General features: G+C 42.3%; 2 pseudogenes; both read right to left on the bottom strand.

Annotated features, from left to right (window-relative positions):
* Positions 1-15421: 15421 nt before the first annotated feature.
* LOC136656711 (5S ribosomal RNA) lies at positions 15422-15538 on the bottom strand (annotated as a pseudogene).
* Positions 15539-16672: 1134 nt separating this feature from the next.
* LOC136656235 (5S ribosomal RNA) lies at positions 16673-16789 on the bottom strand (annotated as a pseudogene).
* Between the last annotated feature and the right edge of the window lie 2315 nt (positions 16790-19104).

The raw sequence follows: 19104 nt of genomic DNA on the forward strand, positions 1-19104 counted from the left end.
ATTCCACAAGTACGGTATAGAAAGTTCCTCGACATCTTAGGTGAAGGCAATAGAAATAGAGACTCATTGGAAGGAAGTTGGAAGGAAATGTGGTAGAGCAACAGGGTAAAAATAGTAGAAGGAATAGTAGAAGTTAGCACTGGTGAGTCTATGGCAAGAGTTGGTTGTAGAGGAAAGAGAAAAACATTAGTAGGAGTTGCAGTTCCTGATTATATGAGGATTGTTGTGTGTGGGTCTTTGGTCATATATACAATATGCTTTCCGCCTTTTGTACTGACATGATTTCTCAGAATGGCAGGAGAAACAGATCCAGCTACTGCCACCTCATATGCTTGATAGCTGTAAATCCTTTAGAAATGTACTAGAAGCTTTACCAGGTGCAGAGTGAACACTCAGGGTCTTTTTATAGAGGCTAGTTATTGAGCCAGCATAATTTGCCATGTTGTATCTTTATTTACTTCTCATCGGCTGCTTACTGCAGCCACAGCTTGATCTGTGACTGTAGTTGGGGAGTAATTTGATTCTCTCGCAAGGTGTGAATGCTCTTAATGGAATTATTCTTGCAACAAAATGCAAGCAGGTATATATACAAGCTTGGCTTTTAAGTTCTGAAACATATGTTGAAGATTAAGAAGGTCATGTGAACAAGCACCATAAATAGCTTTGATTTTCAGAGAAAGTGAAGTATGAGTTCTGCTATAGATTCTTTGTGTATATTTAGGCTTATATTACTCCATACAGTGCTGTGCAATATGAAGATGTTGTTCGCAAAAGGCTAGGCTTGTGTCAAAATACCGGCGCATAACAATAATTGCACATTATCTTCTGGAAAGCTATTCCTTTAAACAGAACAGCACTTTTGACTATGATGGATTTGTCTAGCTTAGTCTAGTGGAAGTCCATATAATATGGTGAATGAAGGAAAGTGACATCTGAGTTAAAGAGGCAGATGTAAATGCCTGATCTGTTTTTGCACCCCCATCTCTTCAAGTCCTCTTCCTAGGTCTTTTTCCTGCTAATGTGCAGTGCCTTAAAGGGGCACTATCTTATTTTATATTAAAATGTTTTCAGTCTTGTATACCTGTATTACTGACAGTGTTTTTAAATGATCAAAAATCACAACATGTACTTGGTTTGTACGCTTTCTCACTTTTAAAACTGTGTTTTACTGTGCTGCAGTGGGCTTTACACTGCTGTTAAATGGAAAACCTTTGGAACCTGAGTTTGCAATCTTATGCACACTTTGCTGGGAGTAAGCCTCATTGAACAGAATGGTAGTTACTTCTGAGTAAAAATGCATAGGATTGCACGGATAGTGATGCAATTACTTTGCAGTTGCATTTATTAATTCATTTTAACAGGACAGTCCTCTGCATGTTTAGCCAGAAGTAAGTTCCATTTTGTTCAGTGAGACTTATAGCCCAATCTTATCTCCAGCAGTGCTCAGTGGCTCCGAAATGTTGACCATTGGATTCTGTGGACGCTGGGCTTGCGCCAGGAGTCTCCTCGGGGTAATACCCCTTTCACACCAATGGGTCTCCTCAGATCTATGCCTGCTTGTGAGTATATTTAGGATTGCAAACTTAGGAGTGGTAGGTTTGGCAAAATTGATGTTTTCCCAAACCACTCAGTATAAAAAAAATCATATCTACTTTACTGTTTTCCCCTCCAAATGAGTAAAATGTCAGTTGCGTCAACCTATCATTTGCAAAATGTATTAGTTACAAGATGTTGAGCTTCAGATGTTTATGGAGGAAAAAAGGAGGCAATCTTGTCCAGTCTTTCTAAATATGGGATTCTGCTTAGATGTATTTATATTGACAATAATTGGTTGAAGGGCAGAATTCCTTTGATGTATGTGAAATTTAATACTGAGAAATGAAAACATTGAACAATGTCACTTGGATCCAAAATGTTTGCACAAATACCCTATTACCCTCTTTGTTTTGACAATGCCATCAACAGCTTGCCTTACAATAGTACTTTAGAATGATCTCATGGCTGGGGATACTGGGACCATATATACCAGATCATGTTTATGATTTTTGCTATTAACTTTCACAGATTGTTGCTTGAGGAATCAAATAAACTCTCCCATTTGTTTGAGGGCTGGTTGACACAACAAAAAGTCTCACAGTGAATTTAATGCAAATTACAAGGCAGAGCAAGACACCTTGTGGTCAGATCAGTTTTCCTTCTGTCTGCCTTGAAGTGAATAATGTTTCCGATGCAGATATTTAGCCTGTAGTTGCAATGGCAATACACAAAGACATCTGCTTTATTATGTGACTATCCATAATGCAGACTAAATGTGCCCACAGTCAATTTTGGCTAATTATGGATTGGCTATAGGAGTGTTATGTAGATGTGACCACTCACGAACGTGCAAATAGCCACTGCAGAACTATATGACCAGCCTGATTTCCTCCTCAACTTCAGGGCTTTGTCTTGTTGACAGGGGAAATGTTCTCCATGTTGTAAGAGTAACTGAGCAGTCCTCTGAAACATTTGGTTGTCTGAAAGCAAGAAAGTGCTTATACTTTGAGGTTTTTATCTTTGAAAGGGATATCTGACCCAACTCAACTGGGCCATTGCCCTTGAGACTCCAGGTGAGAATTTGCATGATTTAATGCTCCTCTGTACAAAAACTCAGGATTTTCAGGAAGAAGAGTTCTTATTCCTGACATCTGGTTTTCTTTGTACAGGAGATGCTTTTGTTTGAAGGAGCATTCAATCTTGTAAGCCCCCACCTGCAGTTTAAAGTGGTACATGAAGCTATGTATCCAGTCAGTTTGGGGTGTGTGATATAATCATAAAACCAATTTGGAATGCAGGCAGGAACTTTGTCCTCTGAACACTTTTTGGGGTGCCTTCAAAATTATGGTCAAAATGGGGTAGTGCTTTTCATTTGTGGTGAAGGTTTTTCCAGACCTCCCTTTTGCCTCCCCTCTGCCTCATTTTGGCTCAGTCCTACTGAATAGCAAATACCATGCGAAATATACTGAATTTTGAATTTGCAGGGCATAAATAAGTATGTAGGAAATATTAAGATTGTGAATGCCCATCTAAGAATATTTGCTGTGTGGTGATATGTATAAATGAGTTTTGTTTTTGGGATCTTTGAGACTGAAATCCTTACACATTCCTGGGAGTAAGCCCTATTGAACAAGTGAAACTTACTTCTGAGTAGCCATGCATAGGATTGTGCCCTGAAGCCCTGCTGCAACTATAGGTCTATACCTATACCATCTTGATGCAACTATATCTTGCATAAGTGCTGTTTATCTTGTAAATCTGCAAATCAGCAAATGATATTTTAATACAAAATTGCACTTCTAAAATAATCTTTTAACATTGCTGCAACTGCTACATAAAACCATAGATGAAGTGTTCAGAGTGTGACAAGTATTTGCAGTATTCTACGCTCCCCAATAAACATGTGAGGCAGTAATATGGCTGGCAGCTAGCTATGGAAAACCCAACACGCTCTTAAGTCTCTCCAAAATCTTTCAAAAATAGAAGATCCCTGCAGGAGATTCATAGCATTGAATTTAGGCTCACCCTGGAACGGAAAGTGTCTTGTGTATCATCAGAAGCAGATCCACAAGTCAAAGAGCAACTGTAGCAGGTCGGTTTTCTCCCAGATGTGCCACTGTTAAGGAATGTACGCATTCCTGGGCCTGGTGTGTATGGCTTTTGGCAGTGATCATTGCCATGTGCCCATGGTAATGCCCCCAACATCCCATGTAGGCAGTAAGTCTGGATGAGATTGGAAAATGTAAGATCCCAGGAAATTTCTGCGCCCCCTCCCTTGGCTCCTGGGCCCCCTTTCCAATCCTGGGCCCAGGTACACATTACCCTCTTTACCTCCCTCTCCTACGCCGTGGCTGAATGGACCACTTTTATTAATAGTTGGCTACAAAGAAGAACATGCAGCAGTTAAATACAGAATGGCCGCTGCTTGAGGCCCGGCCAATAGAAAACAGATCGGGCTGTGCCTTTGCATCCATCAATAGATTTTAAAGGTAAAATCTCACATTTTGTGGAGGCCAGGCAAAAATGCATCCTTTGCACAAATGCGGCGAAGGATTGGAAGACTTTGATGACACACCTCAACGCATATTTAACCAGATGGATTTTCAACAATAATAAATGCTTGCAGCCGTGAAGAGCTGTTGAATGAGAAATCTCAAGGTGCAGTATATAGCTTAGGGACATATGCAAGAGCCACAATCCAGCCAATCAGACAATTTGTCCTATATGTTTTCATCCTAAACCCAACCAACCAACCAAAACTATCACTCCATTTTGCTGCATGAGAAGCAGTTTTTAAAACTTGGAAGTATTTTCAAGAACAATTTATAATGCAGTGTGGAGGTCTTTTGTTCAAGTGAAGCTTCCTTCTGGGCACATGCAAGTCCTTGCAAGCACCCGGAAGGGACATTTTGGACTTCAGCCAGTGCCACTTAATGTGGATTGGTTATAGGTGAACATCTTTGACCATCTTTTCCTAGTCACAATCAGGATGGTTAAACACTCAGTAAAGGGTGATTTCCCTATCCTTTCAAATGCATTCTGAAACGGAAATTCTCATTCATTTCACTCATGTACCACAGAGTTGGGCTGGTAATTATTTTTGTATTACTTCAAACAGAAAAATGGTTAAAAGGCTATGATTTTTGTATATGTAACTTCAGTCTAGAACAGTGGTTCCCAAACTTCTTCTCAGAAGCTTGGGAAGCACTAAGTCTTTGCGGGGTCATGAAAAAGACAGCAACATGATCCCCAGGATTGTGTCGCTGCTGGGGTTGGGGGACAGGTGGTTTCCCCTTACCTCCACCTGTGCCAGCCTCTGGGGAATGCAGATGCCTCTGCAGGGCTCCCCAAGCCTTAGAAAAGTTAAAAATAACTAGAGGAAACTACTTTCAGTTTCACAATCAAAAACTGGAAGTGGTTCCCAATCATCATTTCAAACTTTTCTGAGACTTGGGGAGCCCTCCAGACATATCTGCAGGGCTCCTTGCACCCCCCTAGAGGCCGACATAGGTGGAGGTAAATGGAAACCCTCCCCCATCCCTGGCAGCCCTCTGTCCCCGGCCACAGCATGATCCTTCTCCCCACTCTGCCCCATAAGGGGCCAGGGGCAATTGCTTCTCAGGCTGGTGGGTCACGACCCACCTGTTTGGGAACCACTGGTCTAGAATCTCACCCAGTAGATAACATTTACCTCACATTTATACATTGTGGGGATAAATGTGGTTTCTTGTTGTGCTGAAACATTGTCTACTTACAATTACATCATGATTTGGGGATATAGTTATTTTCTATCCCATTTATAATCCTTATTTTTTTAAAAATACATTTTTTTAAGAAACAGCATTTGATTATAATGATAGGGTGAATGTCATTGGTAGAATTCCAAAAGTGTCTGTGTCTCCGTTTTTCTGGCTATGCGTGTATTTCATTTCGATACAGTATTAGGCCTCTCTGTCATATCAGATTTAAAGCAAATCCTCAATGCGTGAGGAAGCATGATTGCAACAGTAATTATTTCAAAACAGCAGTTCTCTTTCTGTAATTTTAGTGGTGTTATTAAATTTTTATATGCTATGTCTTTAGACACTTAGTAAACAAAAACACACACATTCTTTTCGTAAAAAATAATTTGTGTTATATATACATTTCAATCATTGCTTCGGAGAGGCATTTTAATTTCATACCTCTTTATGGTGATAAACCCAAGTATAGAGGCTGAGGTTTGAAATTGTCTATATGAGGGTAGTGCTAAATGAATCTGTACAGTTCCTGAAGTTTGATCCTATGCCATTGGACAATTGCATATCCTCCAGCTGCACCTATTGATTCAGACTTACTGGGCATATTGATATGTGCCCAGCAAGCAACAGTGATGAAGCAAGGCCTTTTATGAGCTGGGAAAACTTGGGAATGAGTGGGGCAGAGATCCCGTTTCCACAGGGCTCCCCAAATCTCAGAAACTGTAAAAAAAAAAAAAAAAAAAGCGATTGGAAGTCACTTCCGATTTCACGATTGAAAACGAAGTGGTTTCTGATGGATTTTTTTTGTACAGTTTCTGAGCCTTGAGGAGCCCTGTGGATGCATCTGTGGGGCTCCCTGCATCCCCCCCCCCCGAGGCCAATGCCACTGGTAAAAGGTAGGAAAAATCCCCTTCTGTTCCTGGCAGTGGCGCAGTCCTGGGGATCTCATTGCTCCCTCCCTGCCCCTTAAAGGTGCATAGGCCAGTCTATTTGGTCGATTTGATTTCTAAATTATCTGTTCTCTGGGAAACAAGATGTTTGTGATACACAAAAATGCACATTTTTTTAAAAAAATGTCCACAATTAGTGGGTTTTACTACTGAAATTAGCAGAAGAAACTGGTGCTGCATCTGATGGTGATGGACTGGTAGCAACAGCAGCAGTGTCTCACTGCCTGTCATGTTTTTCCTCAAGTTACCTTGTGTAGTTCCATGTGTCCTCAGATCTTGGCATGGGAGAAGTGGTATACTGAAGGAATACATCAAGTGCTCACAAAACGGATTACAACAATGCAATGAAAACTGCAGCCATGGTTGTGGTCGTCATACTTGATATATAGTTGTACTCCCTTTAACCACTATCTTCCTAATATTGTGCTCCCTACCCCAGTAAACATGCAGATCTGTGTCAGATAGTAATTATTCCACTTTACTGAATATTATCTTATGCTCTTGATGTTTCTTTAAAGTTCCATGGTCAGACAAACTTAATTACACATCCTCATCTGGCTAATGTCTTCCAACAGCCCAAGGGGAACTCTCTCTCTCTCTCTCTCTCTCTCTCTCTCTCTCTCTCTCGTATATTCCTCATTCATATCCCTTCTCAGTTTTAAACATCCCTGACTTTGCCAGATTTTAAAACTCCTCTCCCATTTTGAAATAAGTTCCTAGAGAAAACTCTAGAGAAATCCCCAAGACAAGCATACATGATATTTCTCTCTGCTGTGCATGTTGATGCAAAATGTTAAGATCCTCTAGCAAGGCTGCCATATGCTTTAGAAAGCAGGAAAAAGCTTTTCAGAGCATAAGCCCAGCTACATCTATGTGCGCATGTACTCTGAGATGAAAACTGTCCTTATGGCACTATGTTCCATCAAAGATAATAGCCTGATGCTATCCTAATTCAAATGCTGCAAACTTCTCTTTTGTCCTGAAGTATTTTAGATAACTGATCTTGTCTGATCTTGGAAGCTAAGCAGGGTCAGGCCTGGTTAGTACTTGGATGGGAGACCGCCTGGGAATACTGGGTGCTGTAGGCTTCTACCATAGTCTTTCGAGACTGAAGGTTGCCAACCATCATTTTACACCAGTAATTTCTGTTCTAGTCTTGAAATGCCTGACTTGTGAGCTGTGAACACCTTTGGATTTGTATTCTTCTGCCAGAGGCCAATCACAGGGTTAGTGTCAGCACATGCCACCCTTGGGCCCAAGCACTTGGGAGGGGCACCACTGTTTTCTGCTGTAGCCCCAGGGAGAATTGAGCCCCATCAGCAACTGGTAGTTGCTGACTAGGAGAATGTGTCTCTCCTTATCTTGGTAGCGGGTGCACGGTGGCACAAATGACATTTAAAAAAAAAATTCCTGCTGCCGCCTCCGCTGGTGGGGGACTCGTAGTACCAGCAGCAGTGCCTGCTGCCTGTCATGTTTTTCCCCCAGGTGACCCTGCGTAGCGTTGCACGTGCTCCGTTCTTGTGTGACACTGTAGGGCTTTGTGGATGGAAAACATGGTCAGCAACAGCCGGTTAGAATATTGCTGTCCATGCCAACAGAAGTGCTGACAAGAGCAAAGAAACTCACAACTGGGAGCGAAGAGTGCTCAGAGAAGTAGCCAAAGAGGGGCCCATTAAAGGCACTTTACCAGGGGTCCCCCCCTAAACCTGGGAGCAGCTGTGGTTGATCTCTTTGCTCATTCGTTACTATTGAACTTGCTTCCTTAGCATCTTCATTTTATTTGTTTTGCAGGTTTGTTTGTAGGTCTTCTCAGTGTTTTCTGTTTCACATTTTTTTTATCTGAATGTTTAAATGCCTTTTATCAAGCGTGTTTTTTGCTGCTGCAGAGCAGCCACGGATTGTCCTTTCAAGCTACTCCGCTCTGAACTGTGCTAGCATGATTTCCAGTTGCATTGTATACATTAGCAGCGATAAGGGCATGCCCTAATCTCTAGGGTCATCTTTTTCTACAGTAGTAAAATAACTTTAGCATGTGTAAAGTAGGTTGAGTTGTTTCATACAAAAAAGGTCTGACAGTCATATATAGAGTGTCTTCATGAAGGGGGCGGCAAGGACTAAGCTGTTACTCTTGGAAGGAGTACATATATCAAATAATGTTTTAAATATTTGCTTCTTATTATCGATTCCAGCAGAGAAAAAAGAACCAGAACATGATTTTTTTTTTTTTGTAACTATGTGAAAGGAATGGTCAAGGAGGGGGATTCGATCCGATCCTGTACTTCGCGCGCCAGCTTACCGCCAGCGCACACTGGTGCAAATGTGCCGCAAGCACTAATAATAATAACTGCCCGGCACTAATAATAATAACAGCAACAACAACGACCACAACAGTATTTATATACTGCTTTTCAACAAAAAGTTCACAAAGCGGTTTACAGAAAAATCAAATAACTGGCTCCCTGTCCCAAGAGGGCTCACAATCTAAAAAAACTAGCCTGGACCACTGGGCAGCACAGAGGTGGTGGAGAATGGGGGGAAGGTGTGATGGGGGGAGGGAGCAGGGTGGAAAGGGGGCAGAACCAGTGGAACTCAGCTCCGCTGAATCCAGAACTCTGTGTCAGGCCACGCGGCCCAACATAGGAGATTCTGCAGCGACTAAAAAACTGCTGCAGTACTAAGTAGCCCTACTGTGGGGCTACGTCCCTTACCTGGAAGGGGATGAAAGTGGCCCCAGGATCCCACAGTGGTACTACAGCAGCCTGTGTGCTGGGCAGCTCAGGATTGGGCTGCCCACTCCTTATCCTGAAATAATTATGGTGCCCATAATTCAAGAAACACTGAATGTATATTTTTTGGAAAAAAAATTAGTATTTTCCTTCACCAAAGCTTCTAATAATACGTTGGGAACAGTTCATAGACTTGAGAAGCTGTACCAGAGTCAAACAGCATCTCTGAGAAAATGCTATGAATTCTTAGGCAAAAAAGAAAAAAAATGTACATAGTTTTTTTTTGCGGTGAATTTGATATATATGTCTGTATGACAAACACAAGCAGAATAACAAAATATTATTGGGAAGAATGTGTGCCTTTTGTCATCCTGTTTCTTTGTGAAAAGTTTCCACATTCCAGTGAAAACCTCCAAGCCTGCCTGTGTGATCTGCTAATAAGTACCAAGTGATTCCAATAAATATGTTTGTATGCTCTTTATTTGCAGCATGTGAGAAAATTTAAGGGAAAAGCAAAGGAAAACACAAATCTGGAGTAAATTTTCAGCACCCAACATGGGTTTTCCTAACAAAACAGACTTTGAATGTAAACAACATTGTTTTGTTTTGTTTTTAAGGGGGATTCAGTGCAGTAAAACTATTTACTAGGGTAAATAGTTTTCTCTCACTGTAAAGCAAAGGATTTCTTAATCTCCCTGGCTTGCTTGGATTTGTGCAGAATGCAGTGTTGGTTCCTTCCAGTGTAGTTAAACGTACATCTCTCCAAAGTCTGCTATCTTTTCCTCAAACAGGATTTCCAAATGTAGATGACTGTAAAATGCACTTTCATTCTCTCTGTGTTGGTGCTTTAACTTTAGTCTGACTTTAATAGGCTGGGATGATTTCAGCTTATAAATCTTCAACTGGAGGATAAAGTTCAAGTAGATAAAATCAAACAGATGTTGGTGGGAGGATTTCTCCATGACCCATAAAAGTGCTATCATCAAAGCCTGGAATCATTTGTTTTGAATTATTACATTGTTATCAAAAGGACTGTAGCAGTCTGTTTGTTAAGAAATTGGATCTGTTTATCTGAAAACAGGACCAAGATGCCATTCTAAGACGTTCCTGGGAAAGTGCGGTCTAACTGATGGCTGACATGATAGGGTAGCTGTGAGACATATTGATTGACAGCTGTCAACAACACAGGCAAATCTGGCAATTTCACTGATAGAAAATCCAACATGTAGTGTTAATCTCTCTCTCTCTCTCTCTCTCTCTCTCTCTCTCTCTCTCTCTCTCAACTTTATGTTAAGGAAAACAAGTTGAAAGTCCAAGGAATAAAGAACCTTTACACAAATAATTTTCTTTTCATGTTTCATCTGTCATAATGCCCTGTTTAAACAGAAACAAATTGCACCTGTGACCAGTGGAGAAAAATTGCCCACAAAAGAAGCTCACTTCTTCCTGACTCATAAAACAAAACAAAAAATTGGCATGTAAGGGATGCACATATTATTGCTTGGACAGATCTAATGCCAGTACTGAGATTTAAGTGGACAACATATAAAAGTAGGAGAAAATAACTCTTTTAAATGCTACAACTACTGCACATATGTTCCTGTGCTGGAAAAAAAGCAGTTGAGGCTTTGCTTCCAGCAGCGACATTCATAATATACTGTCCCCCAAGCAGAAGGGTAGAAAAGAATTACCTCTGAATTACAGTCCTGGTCCAAATGAAGTTAAGCACTTTAAGATCTTGCTGATTTCATACTGAAAAGCTTCCCTCATTGAAATGAATAGGACATTAAAAGTGCTTTGCTTTGGCTGGATCATGTTTATTCCTTGTGTTTATTAGGCTCTGGTTTTTATTACCAGACTCTCCTATTTAAGACTTTCCTGTAACATAGGTAGAGAAAAATTTGCCTGAAGTATACAACCCTGAAGTATTGAGTTTTGGACTGTACAAGAGTAACAGCCCAATCTTATGGGCTCTAAGTGCTGGTGAAACTAGCGTTCTGCTGGTGCTAAGGGCCTTACAGCAGTCATGAAATCATGGACTTGTGCACTGCCAGAGCACCACCAGGAAGTCAGCTGTCTGGAACCACCAACAGAGGAAAGGCAGCAGGAAAGGTGGAATGGGGTAGGGAAAGACAAGACAAGCTGGCAGTGTGGCTTGGGAAAGGGCAAATCAAGTCCGTTAAGGGTGTGATTTCAGCAACAGTGGTGGCCATTGAATCATAGCCCCTTCCAGTACCTGATCCTGCATTAAGGGACCATGCAGACCTTTGCTTTGCCATCACAGGCCTGAATAGACTCCTCTGCACTGAGGAGCCTTACCACCAAGTAAGGAAACAAATGCTCCCTTACCTGGAGGAAACCTCTGCGACAGGCCCTCCCCCACAGGATGCAGCAATGGCCTATTTGGTGCAACTGTATCAGTGGGGGAAGGAAATTGATAGGATTTGGTTCTAAGGTTGAAATCCTGTTCATACTTACTGGGAGTAAGTCTCATTGAATTCAGTGGGGCTTTTTTCTGGATGCGCACATGAATGCACTGTAAGTGGGCCTATTCCATTAACCAGCCACATATATAGAATCTTGCCTTTCATTTAAAAATAATAAGCTTCGAGTCCTCCTGAGATAGACATTTGGAAGCATCGACAATGTACAGTAAACCAGATGGTGCTGAACAGCACTTTCAATTGGTATGGGATGGAGAGTTTTCTGTCTTCCAGTGTCTGTAGTTCCCCTCCGGGTTAGCTTACTGTCCATCTAATCCTGGTTGCCGTACCCTTCTCCATTATTCAGTTTAGAAGTCAAAATTGTACCTTGAAAGCTGCTTGTCAGGCTGCGTGGGAGAACTGGAGGCCAGAAGTGAGACCAAACCAGGAAGATCCATTCTGAAATGTTGTTGGTTCTTGAAAGAGAACCTCTATGATTGTAAAAATCCCCTTGAGGGATTTAGAAACGCCTGCCTATGTAAGCCGCCTTGAATAAAGTCAGAGGAGTAATCTGATGACCAGAAAGGTGGTATATAAATATCTAGTTGTTGTTGTTGCTGTTGTTGTTGTTGCTGTGGTTATTATTATTATTATTATGTAAACTAAGACATTGCTTAACAATTGTACAAATTTCTTTGTGTCTACAAACTTGCATAATTCTGGCCACATATGGTTCTGTGCCTCCAGAAATTGTTGGCTCTATACCAGAAGAAGTAGTCACAGCAAGGTACTGCCTCCAACCTTGTAATCTAGCCCAGATCACTATGTCAGTGGCGTAGCTAATGATCATGTAGCCCGGTGTCAAGCTCAGAATGATGCCCAAGAAGTGACATCATACCTGGGCTTTTAAAAAAGTGAAAATGGAGGAAAATCCACCTCCTGCCCCCAGCAGCTTGTGGCCTACTTGCTCTGCTGCCTTCCCCCAGCCAGTGGTGTAGCTAAGGCATGTGCTCCCAGGGATCAGATAAGATTTTGTAGCCTCCCTCCACAATGAAATCAAATTTAATTAAGTAAATAAATAAAAAGTGTGCCCCATATTGTTTAGAGATGCTGTGCTGGGGTGAATGGGGACAGTTATTCTCCTCCTGCGAAATATAAGGGGAGCATCATTTAAGAAAGTGCCTCTTTACCCAGTTAGCAGGGGTAACTGTACTATGATGTATGGAAATGAGCTGGCTCATATTAACACCTTATTGGTCCTATGCTATATCATAATAAAACCTAATTGGCTATCAGAACAGTCTCATAGGTCAGTTTTGAGTTATGGAAATGCACTTTTTGTTAAATAAGGCAGTTGTGTTTTCATTTTCTGGTTAATTGGCCATAACTTTTGATAGAATACAGATGTTCCAATGTGGTTTGTTTCATTGCATTCTACATTAAATTCCACATCGATTGGTGTAGAACATGATGGTATTATTTAAAAATACCAAGGTTTTAACAATTTTGGCCACTAGTGTCAAGCTCAACTTGTTGCCCCCCCCCCCCCAAAAAAGCTTGTTGCCTGGTGCTGGTGCTACTCCGCAGCTCCTTAGCTACGCCAGTACTCTAAATTATGTATAGATAGTATTGTTAATGTGTTTGCAACTTTTAAGGAACAATGGTCAAGTAGTTCTGATTTTGTAAGGGTTGTAATAAAATCCTTAACATTGAATATGATGTGCTGTATTTTTCAAGGACATGCTCGGGAGAGCAGCTACCCTTTCCGAGGATCCTGTGATCTTTGATTCTACTTCAACCTGCAGGCCAGTAGATATGTGTGATTGAAGTGCACTAGTTCTACCTCGGGTAAGAAACAATAGATTCCAATTTTCTATAAGTAAAAGTCAAGATTGTCAAGGTGTCAAATGCTGTGCCTGACATATACCGTGCTTGTAGAATTAATGCATGGGCGTACGCCATGCACATTGCTGTGCATTCTTTACATCCATAAAAAAATTAAATAGATCAGATGAATGAAGAATACTGTTTTTGCATTTTGCAGTCACTTGTCAATAGAATTAAACTTCTAAGAGCTTGCTCACACAACTAAACCTGAAGCCTTAAAAAACTTCTGCACTAAATATTATAGGCCCTCAGTTTGGCTGTACTTGTCGTAAGAGGCGACTAAACAGCCACTGGGTAGATGGGACTTGTCAGCCTGGGAAGGCAGCTCATCTGAGAGAAGGAAAACTCTGATCCCAAACCTTCACTGCCTTGTGGCTACATCCAGTTATGGAAAAGGCTTCAGGAGTCAACCTCGAGGCAAAATCCAGAGCCGGAGTCCCTGAGGCAGTTCATGGCTGAACACAGTCACGTTCTGGCAACTCCTGCAACACCGCTGGAACCAACCGTATTGGCTTCTGCCTTTCCATTGGACCATTACAGTGACGTGGAGAGGGGGGATTTGCTGCTTGGGTAACAGTCTATCCTCCATATCTACTTTACCCAGCCTTCGCGCACTGGAGAGGACACTCTGTTCCAGAACACTATTCAGAGCACGATACCATAGTCTTCAGAGACTGAAGGATGTAAAAAAAAAAACCCACAAAACTTTATTATTACTTCTAATAATGTTACAGTCAGTTCTCATTATTCCCTACGGTTCCCTACGGTTAATTATTCCCTACGGTTAGGTTCCTGGAAAACCTAGTGGATACCGAATTCGTGGATACTGAAACATCGAGTCTATGGGAAAAATTGAGTTAGGTTCCAGGGGAGCCTCTTCACCATACACTCTATGAACTTTATGAACCTGAACCTGAATCTTAACTTGAAGTCTGTGGGGCTGGGTGATAGTGAGGACTCACCAACATCTCCAACATCTGATGCGTCCTCCTCCATGCTAGCTATCCCTCGACTTGTTGAAGGATACTGACCCGAGGAGGGGGTTGCTTCCCACTTCTCCCTCCTCTTCCTCTTGGCTCCTTCCCTGCGCTTGCCCCAGCCACATGGTATTCACAGATAACTAGAACAGAGTCCTGGATATGGAGAGGTAGGTGGCAATTCTGCCCCTCCCAGATAAGTGAATTCACAGATAATGAAAACAGAGATAATGGAGATAAAGAGAACTGACTATGTGTGCATGTGTGAATGTAAATGAATCACGGATGTAATGAATTGTGGTGTTAATGAATCGGGGAGAAGAGACTTGTTTTCAAACTATACACATTCTAGCTAGTATAAGTCTTAGTAACTTATAACTTAGTAACTTAGTAACAGTAACTTAGGAGTAAGCCTGACTAGGGTCCAATCCTAGACAGTGTGCACCGGCTTACTGCTAGCGTGCACTGTTGCAAACGTGCTGTAAAGCATGTTTGTGAGCCCTTAGCACCAGCCGAGTGCCAGAGCTAGCCCAGTGCCACACCAATGCTCCACCACAGCTAGCCACACCGGTGCTCTGCCGCTCCATGGTTGCCCAAACGGCTGGGCGGCAGAGAGGTAGGTGGGGGTGCAGGGGGAGGCGGGGAGGAGGCATTCTGAGTTGGGGGAGGAGGGGGAGAAGGCAGGGAGGAGGTGTGCCAGGGGGAGGGAGTGGGGCAGGAGAGAGGCAGGACTGGTGGAGCTCAGCCCCTCTGGATCCTGAGCTCTGTGTTGGGCTGAACATCCTGACACAGAGGCTCTTGATTCTATGGCAGCCCAAGGGCTGCTGCAGAACTGAGTAGCCTCATTGCAGGGCTGCTTCCCTTACCCAGGGGAAGTGGATGAAAGTCCCCTTCCCCCAAGGAGCTGCAGGCGACTGCCCTGTTGCGCATAGGATACTGCAGCAGCTGTTTCGGTGCTGTGGCAGTCCCAGTGCAACAGGCAGCGCAGGATTGGTCTTTGTATCCCTGGGACTTTTCTAGAAGCCTGTATCAAATCAGCCTTGTATATTTTGCATGTGAAAACACCCACTTCATGAATTCTTAAAAAATGCAGATTCAGCTGACTTATATTTCAGGTATGCACAATCTGTACCTTGCAAAAAATGTGGTTGGCAACATTCAGTCTTGAAAGACTATGGTATAAGCCTACAGCAACCGGTATTCCCAGGCGGTCTCCCATCCAAGTACTAACCAGGCCTGACCCTGCTTAGCTTCCGAGATCAGATGAGATCAAGCATGTGCAGGGTAACAGTTAAATACTCTTTTCTATAAGCATCAGCTATAGCAAAGAATTTTTCTCTCCTAGAACAGAAAAATGGCCCAATCCTATCCAACTTTCCAGCACCGATGCAGCTGCAATACAGGCCCGAGGTAAGTGAACAAACATTCCCTTACTTTGGGGAGGCCTCTGTGACTGCCCTCCCCCCCACTGCAAGATGCAGCACGTACTGGCCTGCTGGCATAGTTACATCAGCATTGGAAAGTTGAATAGGATTAGGCCCAAGTTCAAATAACTAAATGGCTTCCTGTCCCACAATTGAAAAAGACGCAAAAGACAATTGCAATTGAAAAAGACGCAGAGGAACCCCAGCAAACAATTACTAGAAAAGAAACTGTTATGGGGTGAAGAGGGACAGCTAAATTACACTGCTAACTAGGGACAGCTAACTAACTTATACTAAGTATAAGAGGAGCACCAATTGAACAAGTACCTCTTTGCCCTATTAGCAGGGATCAAACATCAATGGGACATGTTCCCTGTACTGAGCAGTATACTACACATGGCCATAGCCTTCTGATCTAGCTGCAGTTTCCAGACATTTTACAGAGGCAGGCAGACCCACATGCTTATTATTTATTTCTTTAGCTATGAAAACCGCTTTGTGAATTACTTTTTCTTGGAAAGTGATACATACATGTTCTTAATAAAGTTACAGTAATCAAACTTGAATGTGACCAAAACATTGGTAACAGTGGCCAACAGTGGTCTACCTTCTTCAGAAAAGGACATCAGTGGCATACAAGCTGAAGCTAGCTGTGTTAAAGGTGCTCCTGACCATGGCCACCCCCTGCCTAACCTGCATGAAGCATGAAAAGTGTGGCATGAATGGAAAGAGAAAACTGGGGGAACCCCAAAAGGGTTGACTAGTTGGAGTGGTTATTAGATAGGATTTCTGTTCCTGCAGTATCTCAACTTCCTTGATTTTTTAAATTTATAATTCAAGCCCATTTCTCATCCTGTCTGCTTGGTCTTCTCTTCAGTACAACCTACACTACCAAGTCTACTCTATATATTCCATTCTTTCCAGCTTCTGTTCAAATCCCTCTTTATGCTTGTACTGTATTTCCCTCCCAATAGGTTGGCAACCTTCAGTCTCGAAAGACTATGGTATAAGCCTACAGCACCTGGTATTCCCAGGCGGTCTCCCATCCAAGTACTAACCAGGCCTGACCCTGCTTGGCTTCCGAGATCAAATGAGATTGTGCATGTGCAGGGTAACAGTTGCTGCCAATATTTACATGTATAGCAAATAGAGCTTGAGTCAACAAACTATTTGTTCAAACTGCTAAGACAATTAGGGCACAATTTAATCCACCTCTTTAGGTGTTGCAGATCCTTGTAGCCCCATTAGGGCTGCTATCACCTTACCTGGGGTAAAGAGAATCAGTTCCCCTTGTCCCAGGCTGAGCCACAGCCAGTCCCAACCCCACATTGGAGACGGGGTAGGCCAAGTGGCCTGCCCATTTCAGCACAGGTTAGGATTTGGCTGTTAGTCTCGTATACTCTAATACTGGTCTTGCATCACACCGTAAAAAAAGAGAAGTACATATAAAAATTACCACCAAACACAACTATAGAAAAATTTATGAAGAAGCTGAACCACCATCGCTTGGAGGCTGAAAAGTATACCACCTTCATGGAATTTTATGTAGGTGTGTACATGCCCGATCTTGTCTACTCTCAGAAGCTAAGCAGGGTCAGGCCTGGTTAGTACTTGGATGGGAGACAGCCTGAGAATAACGGGTGCTGTAGGCTTATACCATAGTCTTTCAAGACTGAAGGTTGCCAACCATTTTAGGGATATGTCATGTCTTAACTCAGGACTATGGCCTAGAAGACCTATTCTTATCCATCCATAAAGGGACCTTTAGGTATTCTTTAAGTGCTGCAGTCCAGATCAAATCCACCAAATTTGCAGCCATCCCACAGTATGTGTGGGATCAGTGTTTATAGGATGAATCCTCAGCTTCTCATTTTCCATGATTCTTCCATGACTGACTTAGATTTTTTGAAGTGAGCCAAAAACAACACATTTCTGGTTGTATTGCATCTTGCTAATCTGGAAAGGAGCCCACATGAACCTAAACCAACAAAAACTAATTCAATAGTGCTGTGGGAGCTGTTTCTCCCTTCTGTCCAGTCATGGCAGATAGCTTGCAGCCGTTGGTCAGCTAGACATGAACTGCTGGAATTCAGATAGCCACCTTCTAACTGCCTGGCTATCCAGCCCTAGAAATAACTCCAAGGAAATAAATGGACAGGATTTACACAATTTAAGTTTTTAATACTATTTTTGAGATGCGTATTGTGGTGCAAAGGGGTCACTGCAATTGTTTAAATTGTTAGATGAGACGTTTAAAACAGCTTTTGTTTGTTCAGCATGAAATGTATTTTTGCATTATTGCATCGAGACAGATCAGGGTGTTTTTGGTTTTGGTGCTGCTCATGTTTGAAAAGAATGCCAAACTCTGGGATGTGAGCCTCAAGAGATCTGCTTTGTTTTTGTTTAGTTTTGTTATTGGATTTTCACTCTCCATGTCATGCAACTGCTCTGAGTACTTCATTAGGTCATTACGATGTTGTGCTATGGTAGTAGATTTTCATATTGCAATCAGTTATTTTTATCCATCCGTACATGAAACCTGAGGAGACAGAGAACCAGCCCCACAACTGTATTTCCGTTAAGTTGCTTGGTGTTTTATATAAACAAATGCTTTTTCTTTGGGTGTTTGGCCATGTAAGGCAGACCTGTCAGGGAAATAGTTATGACTACTCAATACTCAAATCAGAGCGCTGAAAACTTACAGCCTCTCTGGGAATTCCAGCGTCTTTCCATGAAATAGTAACAAAAACCATTTTATGTTATGCTTAATTGAAGACAATTTAGAGTTTTGAAGCAGATGTAAAAAAAAAAAAAGGAAAAGGAATGTTGCTTATTTTCCACAGTTAAAAGTTGTCTCCTTTGGCAATAGCTTCATTTTTTTTTTTTCTGGCATAACCGGATTCCTCTAGGAATTATTATACAATGACCAAATTATTACACGCCTGATACATGCCATGTGTTAGGTTTTGTGGGAGAGGTCAGTCAAATGAAAAGCAACACAGAGTGAAAAAATTAGCTGGCGATTCTGAACAGACGTTCCTCTTCAAATTTGCAGTCAGTGGCCCAGTAGTAGTCCTGGACCTTTTCGCCCCCCCTCGACCCAGAAGTAATTGCGATGACATCACTGTAATTACTTCTGTGGTGCATCTTCCTTTTCCTCTTTTTTAAAAAAAGGAGGGGAGGAAGGAAGCAGCCCAGACTCCATTGGAGCATTTTTGTGCCACTGGAAGTGGCGCCCGCCTCCTCCAATTCCAGAGGAAACAAGTGCCTCTTCCAGTGGCTCAAAAAAGACCTTTCGCTAGCAGTGGCGCGAAAGGCTCCATCGGATCTAGCAGTGGTGCTTGCCTTCTCTGAAATCAGAGGAGGTGGGCATGGCTACCCAGCTGTTCTGAGCTCCGCCCTCTTCTCCTCCCCTTTCTTTAAAACGGAAGAGTGCAGTCC

The sequence above is a fragment of the Tiliqua scincoides genome, chromosome 6 (assembly GCF_035046505.1).
Source record: "Tiliqua scincoides isolate rTilSci1 chromosome 6, rTilSci1.hap2, whole genome shotgun sequence".
In the NCBI taxonomy this organism is placed as follows: domain Eukaryota; kingdom Metazoa; phylum Chordata; class Lepidosauria; order Squamata; family Scincidae; genus Tiliqua; species Tiliqua scincoides.